The sequence below is a fragment of the Excalfactoria chinensis genome, chromosome 18 (genome assembly GCF_039878825.1).
Source record: "Excalfactoria chinensis isolate bCotChi1 chromosome 18, bCotChi1.hap2, whole genome shotgun sequence".
NCBI lineage: Eukaryota > Metazoa > Chordata > Aves > Galliformes > Phasianidae > Excalfactoria > Excalfactoria chinensis.
This window is the reverse complement of record NC_092842.1, coordinates 6,931,104-6,938,744: the sequence shown is the minus strand read 5'-3', so window position 1 is coordinate 6,938,744 and position 7,641 is coordinate 6,931,104. Positions and strand designations below refer to the sequence as shown.

The 7,641-nt window shown below is 42.3% G+C and overlaps 1 protein-coding gene across 1 annotated transcript in view; it reads left to right on the top strand.

The window, feature by feature from the left end:
- TRAF1 (TNF receptor associated factor 1) overlaps window positions 1-7,641 on the top strand; it is a 112,438-nt gene that overhangs the window by 90,068 nt on the left and 14,729 nt on the right. The window lies entirely within an intron of this gene.

Here is a 7,641-nt window from a genome sequence, read left to right as displayed (position 1 = left end):
AGTGAATGAAAAATGGCAGTGTTAAATCAAGGCTAAAAAGAGACTAGTCATGCTGTTACAATAAGTCAAGCATGCGGTACAGGAGAATCTCACTCTGAGAGAGCTTGGATTTAGGGCTTCCCCTTGCTGCTGATGAGCAAAGAATTTCAGTCATGGTAAGTCCTCTCTAGAGAGGTTGTTACATGAGATATCAGAACCAACCTTGAATACGTTTCATGTTCTTGTACACGATGGTTTATTTTTCTTTCCTGATAGTGTTGGGATGTCACCCATGTGTGTAGAGAAAATAGAATATTTAAAAACTTGTATTTCTTGCAGCTTCTATTTTAGGAAGACCAAATTTTGGATATTAACCCTGCAGCCTTGATAAAGATTGAACAATTATGACAGTACATAACAGCACTATAACTTATATTACAGTAACATGTAAAACTCAAGTGGAATTTGTTAGTATTTGTAATGTAACAGAGCTCAGTGTTAATTTAAAGGCTGCCCAGCTATGTCTGTGGCATTGAATCGTGCATAGTATCTCATTTTCCACATAGGTACAGCTGTTTATCCTTAGTTTTTTCACCACGCTTCTTTAGTTTTGAAATTCCTTTTGCTAGGAAACATTACTCCCCTTTTTATTTAGGCATCCATGTATCTTAAACAAAGGAATACACGCAGCTTTTTGCCACTGTGATAGAAACAGTAGAGGGAGTGCAAGAACACAGATTTTGTGCAGGTCCTGTAAACATGGCTGCTTTATCCCTCACTCCTTAAAAAAAAAAAAAAAGAACTTTTAAAAGTCATTTTTCTAATGTCCAACCACTGAAAATGCTGTACCCTGTTTCCTAGTGAATGGAAAACACGTACTTTACTGTATAGCGCTCTAAAGTTGATTTTGTGTCAGCAGGAAAAACCACTTTCACCTCCGCAGAGATCTTCGTCAATGAATTCAGCTGTGAGACAGGAGCTGTCATCTCTGGGATTCCTGGACAAATTCTGCTTTTGCCAGTATTTCAGTTGGGTCTGTGGGACAGTGCCTGGGCAGGGGATGCAGAGCCTCTCCTGATCAGAGCTCTGAGCACAGAGAGGCTGCAGGCAGTGACAGGGCTGGTTGCTCAGCATGCCTCACTTGTTTTATGGAGTTTAGCAGAGCTACTTCATTTCTCCCCAAGAAGACACGTGGTATTTGAGAACATGGAATGGGAAATGTACTCCAGTGCTGCTTCCTGCCTTCTAGAGAGATAATCCAGTCTAAATGCAGTTTAAAACCACAAAAAGAAAGAAATTCAGAATTCAGCCTCACAAAATCCATCTTCCTGTACAAAGCTGGGCACTGGCAAGTGTGTGCACATGGCAGTGGGTGCTGGGGCTTAAGCTACAAGTTGAACTGCCTCCTGTTCAATACAAAATGTTTTATTCACTGACCATGAAATAAATCATTCCCTAGCGTTTCCTTTTGGACTCTTTTCTGAACTTCTGCAGGTATTCTATTGCACTTTCTTGACACTTAGCTTGTTTTTATGCTCTGAATCCCTGTTTAAAAAAAATAAGTCTGAAAAAAGATTTGTGCCATTCATTTACGTTTTAAGGCACAGTAGATTGAATGATTTACAACAAATGTTGCTTTGGCACTTGATAACTGAATTTGACCACTCAAACTCTTGCCTTGCCTCCAGGAAAGTGGCAGATAAAGGGCCAAATTTCACTCTGACAGCTGCTGGCACAGGTCAGGTTGATTCCTAGTAAAACTGAGAAGAGAGTTTGATAGAAAGTACAGTAGTACATGTGTTTGTTTTTATTGACTAACTGCCCAAAAGCATTGTGTCCAAGAACCTTAAAGTCCCTGTTTTCTCTCTCATAGGAATACCCTGCATCCAGACTACTCAATATGTGGAAAGAAGACAGCCGCAGCTGATGCAGTTTTCAGTTCTGGCTCTGTGAGTACTTCTTTTGGATCTTCTGTACTCCTCTAAGAAGCATGAGAAGATAGCACTGTGTCTGATACTAATTCGATATAAACTGAAACTGCAGAGTGAAATATGCGTAAAAACTTGGTGAGGTTGCTTAGGCAGTCCACCTGCAAACCAATTTACTTCTGTACTGCATGACATTGTTGTGAAGGTAACTGTTTTATGAAACCCAGTTATCTCCCATGAACAACGAGCCTTCTGGGAAGCATTTCTTGTTACTCGATATGAAGGTGCTGCCTCGGCTGCCCTTGCTGAGGTGGAACCTGTTGATTTGGTTGAAGTGCAATGATGTCATTGTAAAATACAGGTCCATCTTTGTCCACTTGACACAAGCAGTTTATGTTGGCTGATTTACATATCTCATAGTCGGTAAGACAGGAGAAACATGGAAGTAGCGTAGGGTTGAGTTTAGAGCATTCTGCCATGCTGACTTTAGTGATTTCCAGCCATAGAGGCCCAAGGCACTCAACTAATCTCAGGAAAACCAGAAATTCCTGGAAAAATCCCTGTTTAGATGAGTCATCTATTATGAAATGGGAATTATTTCAAGACACATTCTGTACTTATAGACGTACCGGGGATTCTAGACATCAGAAAGGCCCTTTTATCTGAATTGTGCAGTTTTTCTGTTCCTTGGTTGTTTGTGTACGTGTTGTGCAAGTCTCCAAATGTTCCAGGTGCTTAATCGTCGGCTAATAGCTTTAGTGGTTCCAGAGAAATAAGCATTCAAATACTATATTTCTGTATTTTATCCTGGGGTTGGCTTCTGTGGGATTACCAGTCTGTCTGCACATTAATATACTTGTCCAAGGACTATGTGCTTTAGACCAAATTGCTTCCCTTACTTCTCTTAGAATAGAGATGACCGGCCTTGGGTCTGTCAGTTCTGACAAGACAACAAGGGCTGCTGGCACACAGGCTTGTTCTGACATCCATTTATTGACACACTGGTACACGACAGTCAGACTTGTCTCCAGGAGAGAATTTCAGGCTGCCTCTTAGCAGTGCACACTGCCCACCAAAGTCAATGAAATGAATTCTATCACTATAATACATTTAATGTGTTTTATGTACTTTAATTTATTTAATGTACTTTAATACATTTCCAGATCAGAATCTGAATAGAACGATTCACCAGATGCCATTCCAATGTGGTTCCTCTCTGAATACTCTTGGCAGGTAGGTAAGAACTGGGTTGGTTGAATTCCTGAGATAACAACAATTCTGAGGGTTAGCACTAAGCAAGCCCTTCCATTTTAGGTTTGTTTATTTTGCTTGTTAAAAAGTATTTTTCTGTATGTTTCCATTTGCACCTTACTAGTTTTTAGATAACTGAATGTTGCAGTGAAGTGAAGAAATCATTTTGTGACCAAGAGTTTATCCAGTTGATCTGAGCTAATAAATGACTTCAACAGATCAAATTCCTCCCTGGTGTGCACGGTGACACATGAAACTTGCACTTTTCTGGTCTGGTCCTGAAAGCTGTTGTGCCGCACCAAACTACCATGACTAATGTAGGAACGGAGCCAAACGGTGCCACATTGCCTTCTTAGCAATTAGCAGCACAGAAATGATTTATGTATGTGATCTTTTTGGATGCATCACAAGGCCTAAGCAGGCTGAGCCAGATTAGTTCTGCCAAAACTCTTTTGAGTTAGAAATACCCCACAGTTTTAGCAGAGCTAAGTCCCTGCAGCACATGACAAATCTTTGCTTTTTAAAACTCGAGTATCTGTAAGTGGCTGCCATCGTTCTTTCTTGGTGGACTGTAAAGCATAACATGTTAAATATCAGGTGAAAGAGAAAACTGCTTATGTGAGCCACTGTGATGCACTTTGGGTGATATAATGCCATAACATCCCACTGAAATTAGCTTCTATCTTTGCACAGCAATAGAAACGTTCCATATAGGCTCCCTTCTGTGTCTTTAGGTGGGATCCTACACAGGGTGGAGAAACAAAGACAGCAGTAAAATCATTGAATCTAATCCTCAATGAGGCTTCTTTCAAGTTCAAAGATCTTTTCACAGGTCATCTCAAACTGTCGTTTCCACATGTCAGTAGATCCACTTGCAGTACGCGTGTAGAAGCGAGCAGGAGAGATGAGAGAACACAAACCTGTCCTTTCATTGCAGTGAAAATTATTTTGTCATTAAAAACAAAACCCTTCTTTTTCTGAGGGCTGCTCATTTGGCTCTCAGCCATTGTGAGCTTTCTTCTGACCCGACCTGCAGAGGCACATTTACAACCCCTGAGAACGTTAACATGTCTGCATGTCTCCTAGAAAAATGTGTTCTTAATCTCCTGCTGAACTCTTACATGAGAACACACTGAAATCTGGCACCACCACCAGTTATTTTCCAGTAAAAAACCACCTTATAGCAGTTGCATATGCTTTCAATTTTAAAGGTATTTAGTAATGTTTTCACCTCTAATTAGCAGAAATTTCTGGGTTTGGCTCTTTCTTTCCCCTGGGAACCAAGAGTTTGGTTTTGCCAGTTGTCAGCTCATTACAGGATTCCATTCCTCGTGTTAAATGTTGCTTTTCAAGTTCTGAATGAACTTGGAACTCGGACCAGCAGTAACTGAGTTCCTGGAAAATACTGAACCGAATGAAACACCACAACTGTCATGAAAAGAACATTCAAGCTTAGAAAACAATAGCAGAGAAATCTTGAGTAAGGATTGCTCTTTTCAGCTGTTTCTTTTCTGTCCCAGGAAATATCAGTTACACTCAGGTGCTTATTTGTAAGTAGTTACCCGTGTTGGTGGCTGGAAGGCATGAAGTTCGGGTTAGCCCTGTGGTTCGGACTGTGATTCCTTCATCTGCCACCTGACAACTGAAATGCCAATTCCTGCTGTAAATAAAGCAAACAGAAAGTTATACGTGATGCACTTTGAATCATAAGAGATATTGAATGACAAAGATTGGGGTTTACAGTGGAAAATCAGTTGCTTTTAATGACAGCAGCCCCACTGGCGCCACAAAAGAAGTTCTCCAAAAGCAGCAGAGAGGCTCAGGGTTTGGATGTAGTGCGCTGTAAGAGAGCCCTGACATGGACTTGCATTGTCTCACTTGGCTTTATGACCGTAACCTCAGCAGTGCATTCTTTCCACTGACCATTATGTGTTCTCTGCAATTTAAACAGCGAGGCCACAGAGCTAATGGAAATCAGCGTTGTTATGATTATTTTGGAGAAGCTGCACTCTTTCCATTGGATATCCAGATCTGCAGTTGTAGTATTTCTACTACCGAGCCACAGAAATAGTGAAAATCTCTTTTTCAGAGAGGAAATATTTTAAGAATGCCTCACTCCCCGCACACAGAGATCCATGTTACTCCAGGGCACTTTACACCTGGTGAAGTGTAATGTGTACTATACAGGCTTGAATGTTAGCACTGCTGACAGGCTGGGCATAAGCTGCAGCTGTAACAGAAGAGCTGCCCTCACTGTGCCTGTTTTGCTGTCTCATCCACAGAGACGTTTCCTGAGCACTTCATGCCCCATTCACTTGCAGTGGGGTTTCAGTGCCCAGTTTGTGATGCAGATGTTCAACAAGAAGTCCTAAGGTTTGGTTTCTTGGCTGAATACCAAAGACACTGCTGGGAACTTTTATGTGATGATCTGATTTTGGAGTCCCATCACTGGCAGAGCTGTCAGTTGATGTCCAACAGGACTCCTGTTGAATCACTGAAGCATTAAGTCTTCTTGCTTCTGTCTGTTCAGAATACAGACCTTCCTGCTTTCTCCCACTTCCAACTTTCCTCTTTCATTCATGAGTTTAAAACATCTTTTTATTTCTCTTTCATATTTTAATTTAAAGGAATCTTCTTTTGTCTTGTTCTGCCTCTGTCCACTATAATATTCTAAACATCTCTAGGATGAAGGTGCTCTTATTAACATGAGTTAACTACTGGCAGTGTTATGGCACGGTTGGGGCCTTCACTCTTTCCTCCATTCCTCTCATTAAGGAGAATTAATGAAGACACTGTTAAAGAAATAAATTTCCATTTTCTCTTTCCACTAATTAGTCCCAAATACGCTGAGATTTCTGATGCTGGTGTCATTTCTCTATCTCTCTGTACCAATGAACTGAGCTATCAATAGAATATCCATTCTTTGCCAACTGCTTTATAGCTGAAAACGTTGACTCTTAGCTTGTTTCTTCATGTTACATCCAGAACATTGGAAGAGCTCTTTGGCAGCCTCCTGCTGGGCTCAGCTCCTGTTCCCTCACTTCTCTCCAGAGCAGTAAGAATGGAAATAAGCAGCTCAGAATTTTCCAGTTCAGATCAGGCTGTGTGTGTGTTAAGGGAAACAGAAGCACAACCACAAGCACAGCGCAGGCCCTTGGTGTAGGCAGGCTGCAGCAGAAAGCAGAACTTTGCCTGGTGAAGCTGCCAAAAGCCGGCCCACATCAGCTGCAGACATCCCTGCCCAGCGCTTCTCCTGCTGCAGATGCAGTTACACAGGTGTGCCACCAACAAGTCCCTGCTGCCACAGATCTGTGTGACTCGGTGGCCCAAAAGCAGTTTCAGTTGTCTCTTCATGATGCTTTCACACTCAAGTAGTGCTGTGTATAGGAAACTACCCGGGGCACCATGGTGGAGAGAAGCACTTCTTTTCTTTACTCACCTTCAATGGGTTCCTTGGCTTCTGTTGTGGAGCTGCTTTGTTGAAGTACTGAGATCAGAGAATTGGTGCACAATGTTCATTTTAATGGGTGCTTCTTTATTTTCCCCCTGACAAACCCTGAAGAGATACTCCAGAATACCAGTACTGGGGGGAGGAGAAACCCTGCACACTGAGAAGCTGAGGATTAGACTGACTGCGTACAGAGAATATGAGCTGGAAAAATGTAGAGGCAGAGAAGGGGATAAAGGAAAAAAAGATTGATTCCTGATGTCTCTTTGAGGAGCACAGTCCAGCTCTTACAGGACTTAGTGGGAATCTTTCCAGCTCTTTCATGTGAGTGGGGCTGGGTCCTGGCAACGGCACAGAGCTGAAGCTGGCTGCATGCCGACCACACTGCAGGTAAAGGATTGAGCTGTGGCAAAGCTCTGACGTGTAATAAGGACAAGAAGAAATCAAACTGCGTGGCTCCTCATGTTTTCATTTGAAAATCTCGAGGATGAAATGATGGAATCCTATGACTCTATTGTACTCCTCTCTCACGGTGGGGAGGATCACAGGTGAGGATGTTGGCTTGGAGCACTCAGCTCTGGTTCCTGGAAGCACTGTGCCCCCTGGGCTCTCAGTTACTAACCAGCTTTCATTCCTGTGTCTTACCCATTTTTCAGCATTTCCTGGAATGCAGAGACATTTCCATTATCTGATTCTAACTGAAGGGTGTGTTTTCATAGAGTGAGACCTCCCTATCTCTAGCGTTTTGTCTGTCTGAAATCAGACGTTCGGCCTTGAAAGCGCTGCTTGCACTTTGGCTGCAGTCTTTGAAGTGCTTAGCATCCAAACCTGAGCGCCATTTGTATCCATACTAAAAACTCTTGGACACTCCTAAAAGGACAACACTCAAGTTATAATTACTCCTTCATGAGCTTCTCTTCTCGGATGTATAAGTGATCGTTGTCCTTAAATAGTAACACGGTGAGCTGCGGTGTGAGCTCTGCTAGGAATGGCTCTGCAGTGAAATGATGCTGCAGAGGTCGGTCCCTCTGAGCC